A 13,256-nucleotide genomic window follows, 5' to 3' on the forward strand; every position below is an offset into this window, starting at 1 on the left:
TGTGTTATTCCTCGACTTTAGCAAAGCTTTTGACACGGTCTCCCACAGTATTCTTGTCAGCAAGTTAAAGAAGTATGGGCTGGATGGATGCACTACAAGGTGGGTAGAAAGTTGGCTAGATTGTCGGGCTCAACGGGTAGTGATCAATGGCTCCATGTCTAGTTGGCAGCCGGTATCTAGCGGGGTGCCCCAAGGGTCGGTCCTAGGGCCGGTTTTGTTCAATATCTTCATTAATGATCTGGAGGATGGTGTGGATTGCACCCTCAGCAAGTTTGCGGATGACACTAAACTGGGAGGAGTGGTAGATATGCTGGAGGGTAGCGATAGGTTACAGAGGGACCTAGACAAATTAGAGGATTGGGCCAAAAGAAATCTGATGAGGTTCAACAAGGACAAGTGCAGAGTCCTGCACTTAGGACGGAAGAATCCCATGCACCGCTACAGACTAGGGACCGAATGGCTAGGCAGCAGTTCTGCAGAGAAGGACCTAGGGGTGACAGTGGACTAGAAGCTGGATATGAGTCAACAGTGTGCCCTTGTTGCCAAGAAGGCCAATGGCATTTTGGGATGTATAAGTTGGGGCATTGCCAGCAGATCGAGGGACGTGATCGTTCCCCTCTATTCGACACTGGTGAGGCCTCATCTGGAGTACTGTGTCCAGTTTTGGGCCCCACACTACAAGAAGGATGTGGAGAAATTGGAGAGAGTCCAGCGAAGGGCAACAAAAATTATTAGGGGTCTGGAACACATGACTTATGAGGAGAGGCTGAGGGAGCTGGGATTGTTTAGTCTACGGAAGAGAAGAATGAGGGGGGATTTGATAGCTGCTTTTAACTACCTGAAAGGTGGATCCAAAGAGGATGGATCTAGACTATTCTCAGTGATAGCAGATGACAGGACAAGGAGTAATGGTCTCAAGTTGCAGTGGGGGAGATTTAGGTTGGATATTAGGAAAAACGTTGTCACTAGGAGGGTGGTGAAACAATGGAATGCGTTACCTAGGGAGGTGGTTGAATCCCCTTCCTTAGAAGTTTTTAAGGTCAGGCTTGACAAAGCCCTGGCTGGGATGATATAGTTGGGATTGGTCCTGCTCTGGGCAGGGGGTTGGACTAGATGGCCTCCAGAGGTCCCTTCCAACTCTGTTATTCTATGATTCTATGATTCTATGATAAAGAGTTGAACTGGTGCATAAGGCTTAGAGTAAGCACTCATGGCTGAGGGGTTCCACACCCGCCATGCTTGGAACCACGACAGTACTTGCCACAAGTGTTGTTCTAAACCATTTCAGTTTCAATGCCTTCTGGGAGAAACATTATCTACCCCACAGCTCCCAGTCCACCTCTTGGAAGCAGTGGACCCTGGGATGTTTTGATAGGCTACCGGGGCACTGTAGGACAATAGCAGGAGGACTACCGCAACTGCTCTTATCCCAGCACCCTCTCTCCCCACTGGTACAGACTGAACGGGTGGCCAGCAAGTCTCCTCCCACCTGCACTGGGAGCACTTCCATGTGTGGATTCCATATGTTTCACAGTCATTCTAGAGCACCGCATGGGTCTCGGGATGGGGAGGTTCTCTAGTGCATGTAGCAACCTGTGTGGGACTCGAAAGGAGGAACACATGTTGCCGGAGGGAAGAATTTGGAGGAGACACCCAGAAGTCAGTCTGTGTACACATGACTGGCGCTAGCCATAGTTCCAGCATTTCTATAAAGAGACAATTTAGTTTGAGACACATGGAGTCCTTTCATGTTATTACTCAGCCCATAGTATAAGAAACAGTGCAGACAAGGCCTAGCTAGTAACAATTTCTTACACTGTAAGATCCTTTGGACAGGGACTCTTTTTGGTCTGTTTGTACAGCACCTAGCTCAACAGGTTCCTGATCCATGACCAGGGCTTCTGGGGTCTACTGCAATACCAATTTAATAATTTTATTAAGATGATGTTGAAGTAAAAAGAAAACGGTACCGAGTTTAAGCATAGAAGTTTCTGGTTATCAGGAAATAAGGTACAGATTATCAAGGGGTGCGAAATTCGGTTTAGGAACGGGTGGCGTAAGGAATACATAATCTGCAATCTCCCCAGTTGGAGGTAAAAGGTTAACGGGTCAAAGTACAGACATTGAGATATGGGGATATGTTGTTCATATAATGGCTATGTTCAGGTGTGGAGTATAATGAGTGGATACGATGATGAGGATGGATTTACCCTCATTTGGTGGGATTTAATGTTCAGTGAGTTTATGGTTCCAGTTCATATGGTCCAATGGGAAAAGTCTCTCAGTCCCTTTCCCATAGTGGATGCACGATGTCGCTCCGGCTCACACCTCCTGATACTGTTGGTGGCCGGTGATGTGTTCGATGTAGATGTCCCTGGACCATCGGATGGTGTCCGAGACCATGAGGCGCCGCATAAGCTGTGTGTAGCGTCGACCGATCCCACAGGTCCGCAGCACACGCTCGTTGCAGGGGTCCCAAGCACCCAGGGCTCCGACGATCAGGGCATCCATCGGCACCTCGTAGACCTTCGCTCTCATGGTGTCGGCCAGGGGGGCGTATTTTTCCAATTTTCAAGCTCGGGCTTCGTGGAAGGCCGGGGTCCTGTTCTCAAATACATCATGATGTAAGCAGAGTCAGGATGAGCTCCACCCTGACATCTGGTGGTGAGTTGTGGCAAATTGTGGAAAAGAACTTCAGGGGCTGATCTCATTTGCATAGGCACACCCACCCCTCCTAGCATGAGCCCATAGCTGCCCAAATGGTCACTTTGGCTGCTGTGGGATCCCCAGTTTCTCTGTTATTGGGGCAGGAAGAATAAATTGTTATTATCCTTATTATGTGAATCAAGGACAGTGGAACTGTACTTGGCCTTTTGTTATAATGGAAGGACTTGCCATCAGCTAAGTAGCACTCACTAGGCAAGGGACATGGGTTCCAAAACTCAGTGAATTGAGAGAGGCTGGGGACAGGTATTAGTACCTGGTGATATGGGTCCTACATGCTAATTGTATGCTCTCTACAATGGAATATCAGAGCTAATTTTGATTCTATTAGGAGTCTAGTTACAGGCTGCTGAGCTGAATTCACTTTGGGCTAATGGTGCACCAGTATTGGGGCTCCCCTACTGCAAGCTGAAAACATGAAATAGCTAAAATTACTGAGAGCTGAAATCACTGAGCGTTGTTTTAAGTAGTGGGGGGGGCTGAAGATATATTGCGGAGCAGTTTGTGGGATGGCTGAGTGGCTCATGGGGGGTGGGCCTGGCAGAGCAGAGTGATTAGTGGGACAGCTGGTAGAGTGGAGTGGAGCCCCACGAAGAGGTGGGGCAATCGGCTTTGGACCATGTAAGTTGCCCCTTAGCCTCCCCCGCCCCATTTCCACCCAAGTTGGGAGGTAAAACTCTGCAGATAAACTTTCGAACTCTGGGGCTGCACTGACCAGGGACAGAGACTTTTGGGATGCTGGACTCAAGAACCAAAGGGAAAGGACACAGCCCCAGTTTGCTTGGAGTGGGTTTTTGCTCATGGGTTGTGTTATGAATCCTGTTGGTGGTGTTTCCCCAACATAATGCCACATTGTTTCTCTCTGTTATTAAAAGGCTTTTTGCTACACTCAGACTCTGTGCTTGCAAGAGGGGAAGTATTGCCTCTTAGAGGCTCCTAGGGGGGTGGTATATATTTGTCCCAGGTCACTGGGTGGGGGCTCGAGCTGGTTTTGCATTGTGTTATTGGAATGGAACCCCTAGATACTGAACCCGGCCCTTGTTGCCGCCAGCTCTGACTGGCAGAAGGGTTACAATAATAACAACCAGCGCGGATCAAAAACTGGGGAAATGATTCTGAGAAAAAAAATTGAAATGTCAAAGTCGGGGTTTTTTTTTTTTTTTTTTGCAGTCTTCAAACCTGAACAAGTTTCCATGTTCCATCAACTTGGCTGCGATATTATTTCCGGTATTTTTAATCAAAATGACGATCAAAATCATTTTAATTTGTTTTTTCTCATTTATCAGAGGCAGTGAGGAGCCGAAATCCCTTTGGGGAACTGGCCCTTACTCTCTCTGTGCCTCATTTGTGAAGTTGCGAGGATAATACTTCTCTCTCTCCCACCCTTCATCTGGTCTATTTAATTTGTCGGCTCTTTGGGGCAGCAACCATACAGCGCCTAGAGCAATCAGAGCCAGACCTTAATTGGGGCCTCTGGGAACTACTGCAATGCAAATAATAGTAACGCGACCCATGGCTCTGCTCTTCTTCTTTCCCACGGTAACACTGTTTGTTATAGCTGCTGCACTTGGCCTCCTGGCATCTCACAGCCCTGAAAATCCTGATAATTTGGAGGCATCCCTGAGCGTCCCCTCTCCCAAGCCTGAGATATGTAGATGCTGAGAAATTAGTGAGGGAAAAGCTCCCCCAGGCCATCTCTCCGCCATCTCTTTCCCCACAGTCACAGGCTAGCGTTTGAGCCAGTCTTACAAGCTCAGTTCAGGCAGGTAACATCTCTCCGATGCTGTGCCACTTTCAGATAACCATGCGCCCTGCCTAGCGGGCAATTTTTGTCCAAACACACAGACCCAGCGGAACACACACATACATACCTTTTGACTTTGGCATCCCACATAGATATCAAATCCTTTATCACCTTTGGCAAAAGGAAAAGGGCTCAACTTCGTTTTAAGGTGGTTAAGCACTGGAATAAATTGCCTAGGGAATCTCCATCACTGGAGATTTTTGAGAGCAGGTTAGACAAACACCTGTCAGGGATGGTCTAGAATAGATAATACTTAGTCTGCCTGGACTAGATGACCTCTCAACGTCCCTTCCAGTCCTATGATTCTATGGCCCTTTATCTTGTGAGTTTTGGACTCCTTTATTCGTAGGGCTCGCTTGTTATCCTGAGAGAAAGGGCTGCAAATCCTGTAGTGGGGGGCTAGAGCTCCTCCTACTGGTGAAATGGCATCACTTTCAGAGCTTAACCTCCAGTATCTAAAACGTGAAAGACTCAGTATGTCTACACTGCAATTAGACACCTGCGGCTGGCCTGTGCCAGCTGACTCGGGCTCACAGGGCTCGGGCTAAGGGGCTCTTTAACTGAAGTGTAGACATTCGGGCTCAGGTTGCAGCCTGAGCCCTGGAATCCTCCCACCTCGCAGGGTCCTAGAGCCCAGGCTCCAGCCCGACCCCGAATGTTTACACTGAAATTTTACAGCCCCATAGCTGGAGCCCCAGTCAGCTGACACAGGCCAGCTGTGAGTGTTTAATTGCAGTCCACTTTGGGTGCATTACAATAACCCCCGGCTCTTTTACTGACTGTTATGCCACAGGATTATGGCGATAGTTTTGTGGGGCTGCATTCCTGATTTTAGACCAGTGTTTAGCATAGGGAGAATAAACACTATATTACCAACAAATTAACAACAATATCAGGTGATTACACAGCATCGTTTGTCTACCAGAATGTTTAACAAATTACTAAATGGTTTTCTTCACCCACCACTGAAAGGCAGCCACCTCTGGAATGGAACACAGCAGCTGCTTAGCAGCACTGCATAACAATTTGGGAGAGGAAATGCTATCCCACCATGACTGCGGGATTCCAGCAAGTGGTTCCAGATCAGTAAGGATCCACAGCCAGCTGAGATTAGCTCCTCACAGTTCCAACCTGCTCTCCCAGTTAAGAAGATTCTTTCTTTTTCTCCTGGGAGATCTGTGGGGTGCCCATTTGAGCCTCATGTCTGAAATAATGGGCAAGGCTCCTGCACTTGGCCCCCTGGCATCTCACAGCCCTGAAAATCCTGATAATCTGGAGGCATCCCTGAGCGTCGCCTCTCCCAACCCTGAAATATGTAGACACTGAGAAATTAGTGAGGGAAAAGCTCCCCCAGGCCATCTCTTTCCCCACAGTCACAGGCTAGCATCTGAGCCAGCCTTACAAGCTCAGTTCAGGCAGGTAACATCTCTCTGATGGGTCAGATCCTCAATGGGTGTAAATTGGAGGAACTCCGCTGACTTTAGTAGAAGTATAGCAATATGCACTGGTTCAGGATCTGCTTTCTGAATTGCATCAGGAATGAGGCCTTTCTAATGGGACTGTCCCCTCATGCTCCCTGCATAGATGTCTCCGGCATTGAAGATCCTGGCTTCTCTTCGCACTGCTGCTTGCAAGCACCCAGCTAATGGCTGTATGTATGAGGCCAGCATAGATCTGTTGCAGCTCTCTGCCTGATTTATGCAGAACAAAAACTTTGCAGCTGCCAAAGCTAATCTTGAAAGTGAATCCAGTGGACAGTTTGATTAAAGGCCAGGGAAGCCTCTGATTTCCAGTCAAGTGCTTGCAACCCAGAGGAGCAATCTTTATTTTTTCAAGATACTTCCCTGTTTGCAAGCTGTTCTATTTCATCCCTGCAAGCATCCGAGTACCAACCCAAAGGAGAGAGGGGAATTGTTTAGAGCAGTCCTGGGTGGGGGGGTGGGGCAGAGCTAGTCATTATGGAATGCGTATGAGCAAAGGCAAAATGTAGGCAGAGTATTGAGAGCAAATTCCTAACAGTGCGATCTATTATATTGTGAATAATCTCATCAGCAGAGTGGTTTCTATTCCTGGCTTTGCTAGTGACCTGCTGTATTGCAGTAGTGCCTAGAGTTTCCAATCAGGGATGAGAACCCCATTCCTCAACTTTCTGTGCCTCAGTTTCCCCTGTGTGTGTGAGAGGGGACCGATCCTTTCCTTCATAAAATCATAGTATTGTAGGACTGGAAGGGACCTTGAGAGGTCATCTAGTCCAGTCCCCTGCACTCATGGCAGGACTAGGTATTATCTAGACCATCCCTGACAGGTGTTTGTCTAACCTTATTCTTAAAAATCTGCAATGCTGGAGATTCCACAATCTCCCTAAGCAATTTATTTCACGGCTTAACCACCCTGACAGTTAGGAAGTTTTTCCTAAAGTCTAACCAAAATCTCCCTTGCTGCAATTTAAGCCCATTGCTTCTTGTCCTATCCTCAGAGGTTAAGAAGAACAATTTTTCTCCCTCCTCTTTGTAACAACCTTTTATGTACATGAACACTGTTATCATGTCCCCTCTCGGTCTTCTCTTCTCCAGACCAAACAAACCCAATTTTTTCAATCTTCCCTCATAGGTCATGTTTTCTAACCTTTAATCATTTCTGTTGCTCTTCTTTGGATTTTCTCCAATTTGTCCACTCTTTCCTGTAATGTGGTGCCCAGAAGCGGACACAATCTTTGTAAAGCTTGAGATGTATGGATGAAAATTATTAAACTTCACATCATCCATATGTGAAAGCATTCCAGTCCCCTGGATCATCATAGATTCGTAGACTTTAAGGCCAGAAGGAACCATCATGAGATCCTCCCACTCAGTTATTGATAACTTAATTATTCGATACTCCCTATTACCCGAAACGGGGTTATATTGTCTACAGATGACAACAATAATTCATTCAAACCTAAGTGAGCTGTAGCTCACGAAAGCTTATGCTCAAATAAATGTGTTAGTCTCTAAGGTGCCACAAGTACTCCTTTTCTTTTTGTGAATACAGACTAACACGGCTGCTACTCTGAAACCTGTCAATTATTCAGTGTCCCCTCAGAACAGTCTCCAGACTGTTCACATCATAACATTGAGATTGTTAATTGATTACTGAAACATGTCCATTTTACAGATGGATAAACCAAGCCACGGGACTCAAGTTCACAGAGTTCAGGAGCCAAGACTGGAACATAGATACCCGAGTTCCCATCTCAAACCATTATACCACCCTTCCTCTTCCCTGTGAGGCTACAGCTGGCCAAACCTTTTCCATTAAATGTCTTTCAGTTAAAGAAAAATGACACTTTTTTTTTAAATAAAAATTTGCATATTTTTGTTTAATTTTTTTAAAATTTTTGTTTAATTCATTTTTAATGAGAAAAACTGTTGTTGTTTTTTAAAAAAAACCTGGAAAATTATACCCCAAATTGTAAAATTGTCATAGAAAAATTTGCAAATTAAAAAAACAAATCATGGAAAATGCCAGCTTGACTTGAGACATTTAAAACTCATGTGGTAAAAGCCATAGGGAATATGCTATTAAGCACAATCCTGGAATGATAGGGGATAGATGTGATGATCTGATAGGTCTTTTTGGGCTCTAATTTCCATCAGTCCATTTCTGCCCTTAACAACAATAATACTTTGCACACACGCAGGGCTTTTCATTCACAGATCTTGAAGCATCTTGCATTAGTGGGCCAGCATTTTACTATTATACAGATGAAGACATGGTAGCACAGAGAAGTCGTAATTTAAATTTTCAAGTGAGCTAATGCTCTGCAAAACACCGACAGGCCCTGATTTTAGAGGTGCTGGGCATCCAAAACTGCAATGAAGTCAAGGCAAGTCTTGGGTGCCTCACTTGAGAGACATGGAGGCTGATTTCTAGCAGTGCTGCAAACCCACAGGTGAGGCACACAAAGTTAGTGGAGACTGCTGAAGATGTAGGTCAGGGATTGGCACCCTTTGGCCCACAGCCCGCCAGGGCAAGCCCCCGGCGGGCGGGGCCAGTTTGTTTACTTGCTGCGTCCGCAGGTTCGGCCGATCGCAGCTCCCACTGGCCGCGGTTCGCCGCTCCAGGCCAATGGGGGCTACGGGAAGTGGCGGCCAGCACATCCCTCAGCCCGTGCCGCTTCCCGCAGCCCCCATTGGCCTGGAGCGGCGAACTGCGGCCAGTGGGAGCTGCGATCGGCCGAACCTGCAGACACGGCAAGTAAACAAACCAGCCCGGCCCGCCAGGGGGCTTACCCTGGTGAGCTGTGGGCCAAAGGTTGCTGATCCCTGGTCTAAGTGCTTCAGCTACAGCTGGTCATTTGTTGTTTTTTCCTTTGGTTGAAAAACAGTTTTTAGAAGGAAACAAAAATGTTCAGGGAAAAAATATGTTTCCTTTTAAATGTTCTATTTTTTCAACTAACTGAACATTTTCATTTGACTTCACATTGAAAACAAAGTTTTGTTTTAGTTTTTGAAAGTTGAATTTTTTCCCCTGTCTTTTACAGACTGAGGTAGGGAGAAATTAAGCCACTCACCCTGAGCCACAGCAGAGCTGCGTTTCAAACTAAGTCTTCTACGGGCTAGTCTAGGCCCTTAATCACAAAGCTGTCCTCCTTCTATGCCTCAGAAACCCACGGCTAGACCTTCTGCTACACAGCTCCTTAAACCCAACTTGTAAATGGGGGATTAGCAGGCTTTCCTCATGGCAGTGTACTCAGCTGCACAGCTCCAGAGTGGGGCCTGTCTCTCTGTCCCTTAGGGGGAATGAGTCCTTAGCAACAGATGGCGTTTTTGCTTTTGTTCCCCTATGACTCTGGCTTACCCGAGCCTACTTTTATGATGTCTCTTTTGGAGGAACATTCTTTGGGTAGGTGTTGATCGTCCTGCAGCGCTCCTCAAGCTCTGAGCACAGTTTGTTTATTTAAACTTCCATTGCATTGGGTGACCTTCCTGTGTATCTTGCAGAGAAGCGGACAATATTATCTCTCGCCTCTGGCCCAGCCCTGCAGCTCCTCTGGAGCGAGATCCTGTCACGCGCTCACAGAATCTGTGTAGCACGACAATTTGTCCTCTTATTGATTAATCACCCTCACCTTTCGACTTCAGTGAAAGCAGATTCTAGGAGTGAAGAGAAGATAAATGTCTTCCCCCTTGGAAGGAACAAACTGTGATCTCCCCCTGTAGGTTACGTCCAGCCACTCATCATCCAATGATCATTTGTCACCTTTGTTTCTGCTTTGCTTGTTAGACCAAGCTAGACTTGAGGATGCCTGGAACTGAGCGCTGGCTTTCCTATTAATCGTGTTTATTATCTGTGGAGGGAGGAGAGCTGCACAACCTCCAAACTTCAGGCCTGCAAACGTTCTGCAAACATGTGCTACCAATTTATTTATTATTTATATTACAGCAGCACCTAGAAGCCGTGACCAAGATCAGGTCCCCATTGGGCTAGGTGCTGTACATACTCATAGTAAGAGACAGTCCCCTTGCCTGGACGATTTTACAATCCAAATACACAGGACAGACAAAGGAAATATTACTATCCCTACTTTATAGATGGGTAGCTGATACGCAGAGAGATCAAGGGTCTGATTCAACAGCTGTTGGAGACTCCAATTGACTTCAATGTATGTTGGATGAGACCTAATGTGACCAAAGTCACAGAGGATGTCAATGGCAAAGCTAGGAATGGTACCAGGCTCTCTTAAGTTCTAGTCTAATGCAATGGGCCTGATCCACATGCAAAAGTTGAATGGATATCAATATTTGATTTAGTGGGGGGGGTCAATATTTTACTGAAATAGTTACACCAATATAGTTATACCCAGCATGGTTGCAGTTACCCTGGTATAAAGGTGCCTTCTTCTGGTAGAGCTGATTCCCCTTCCCATAGGGGAACAGCTATAACATCATAAGCACTTTTATACATTATATTGCATATAGCTCTGTATATATTATGTACATGGCACGTATTACAGCTGTGACCATCTTTGAGCAAGTTGCGCTGCTTTAACTACACTAGTCTCGTTAAAACACTACAAAGTGTATGAATAGACAAGACCTTAGCCACAAGGCCATCTTGGCTCCCAGAGTGTTCTCTTATTCATCCCAGTAAGCAGTACTCTTAGCAGGGAATGCTCTCCAGACTGCGTCTATGCCATTGAAAGCCATTCTGTTTAATAACACGAGCTCTCGCTCTGTGTTTGTATGTATCACTGGGGAAGAGGTGAGAGCTTTGCCTTTATTTTCCTGTTTGAGATTTGTTTAATTTTCCTTTCAAAACTGAAGTGGGCCCTGTGCTTGCTTTTTATTTCCCAGGAATGGCTTTTGATCTCAGCCACGCTTCCTTACCTACTTCCACTTTCCCCTGCTCATGACTGAATTCCAGCCAGTTTTCCTTTATCCAGCTTCTTGATCTCTCTGACTCTAGTGTTGGTAGACGTTAGTGATGCCGTGCACACAGGACCCCCAAATCGTTTGCAACTACACGTTCTCCAAGCTAGACTTCACAACAATTCACCACCTGTAAGGATATGTTTACCTGAGGTATACTATTCAACCACTAGATGTCGCTACATAGCATGCCAGGCAGGATGCAGTTCCTGGTAAATAATGGAGACAAAGTTGGAATCCAAGCTGACTGGAAGCCTGACTGTGATTTACCATGGGATTTCCAATGCCCTTTGTATGTCGGTTTGACTCAACTGCCATAGTAATGGCAATGTCTGCTGATAGTCCTTGATCATATAGATTTGGTAGTGCAACGAGATCCGATCCCCCAAACTAAATAGGATATGTTATGTCACTCAATTATTATTGATTATTATTTATATTACAGTACCAGACAAGATCAGGGCCCCATTGTGGTAGGTAATATGGGTGTGTGTCTATATATAGAGACAAGACATCAAGCGAGAGTTCCTGCCCTGAAGAGCTTGCAGTCCAAATACCCAAGAAAGACAACGAGTAGAAAAAAGGAAGGTTTGTTAACATTACAGATGGAGAATTAATAGAGTTTAAGGCTAGAGGGGACCATTAAATCATCTAGTGACCTCCTGTACATCATAAGCCATTAAATTTCACCCAGCAACCCTGCACTGAGTCCACAGAGAGATTAAGGGACTTGTCCGAGGTCACAAAGAGTCAACAGTCAGGGCCCCTGTGCCAGGCACAGCACGGATATATAAAATGACATTCCCTTCTCAGAGAGCTGTTCATTGCCTCCTGCATATATGCCTTGCTACTGCCCCCAGTCAGGGAGTAACTGATCTTTGCACACAAATTTGGGTCCTCTGCCTGAAATCCCAGCTAGATGGCGGGTCTGCTCTCACATTAGGATTTAGAGAAACAAAGTGGGTGAGATAAAATCTTTTATTGGACCAACTTCTGTTGGCGAGAGAGAGACAAGCTTTCAAGCCACACAGAGCGGGTCTGGGAAAGGACCTCCCAGCCTCACAGCTAAATGCAAGGTGGAACAGATTATTTAGCATGCTTAGCTAGCACATATTGTAGGGGACCTTTCAAGATGGAGTGGTCCGTTCACACCTCTGCAGTCATAGGACGGAATGAGGGGTTAATGGGTTACAGATTGTTGTAATAAGCCATAAATCCAGTCTCTCTGTTCAGTTCATGACTTTTGGTGTCTAGCAAGTAATGAATTTAAAGTGCCCAGGCTGGTGATTTGAAAGTGTTGTGTGGGTTTTCTGTGAGGATGAAGACTGTGAGGTCAGATATAGAGCGATTTAATCAGTTCTCCTATTACTATTTCACCTCCACAGCTGGCCGATTCAATGTTCCTATTAAGGCTAGCAAGTGCATCAACAACCTTTAGCACACCTCAGCAAAGCAAATAGCCGCTTCCTTTCTACTTCACCGAAACACTGCTGCTCCCTTGGTGTTATCGCCTAGAAGTCAGCACTATCAGGTTAATATGTTACTTGGAGCATGTACATTGGAGATGTTTGGAAATAGAATGATGCTCTAATGATAATAATACCTAGCTCTTACGCAGCACTTTTCGTCAGTGAATCTCAAAGCACTTTACAAAAGTCCCCATTTTACAGATGGGCAAACTGAGGCACAGAGAGGCAAAATGACTTGCCCAAGGTCACCCAGCAGGCAGCGCTAAAGCTGGGACTAGAACTCAGATCTCCTAAGCGCCATCCCCTTTCCACTAGACCACACTGCCCCCCTTCATAGAGAGTCACTTAGAGCACTAATAATTAGAGAGATGGTGGAATGGCCCATCAAAGGATCAGGTTTGGGCTATTATTATTATTATTCATCATAGGTGCACTGCTTCTTTAGGTGGTAGCTTGACAGCACTGAAGACTGAATTCTCTGCTGATCCATAGAGCAGGCAGTGGCTTTGCAAGCTCCTCCATCCCTCACTCATACCTTGGAGGGACCATGTCTAGACATGAGTGGACAGTTTATCATCTCAATCCCATCTGTGCTATTGGAAACTGCCACCAAAGATGGAATATGCATGGTGACCTGCATGACTTTTGCTCTCATTCTCCCATATGGGACAGGGTCTCTGATTCAACTCGATCTCCCATGATGCAACCACAGTCATTTGATTTTCATGATACACCACATGACTTGGTCAGAGGGAAGGCCACAGTGCATCATGGGAGAGGCAGTCCAATCCAACAGCATGGCCCATGTGGGCACATGGGAACAAGAGGTACCTGAAATACTACTCCCAT

The sequence above is a fragment of the Eretmochelys imbricata genome, chromosome 2 (assembly GCF_965152235.1).
Source record: "Eretmochelys imbricata isolate rEreImb1 chromosome 2, rEreImb1.hap1, whole genome shotgun sequence".
Taxonomy (NCBI): domain Eukaryota; kingdom Metazoa; phylum Chordata; order Testudines; family Cheloniidae; genus Eretmochelys; species Eretmochelys imbricata.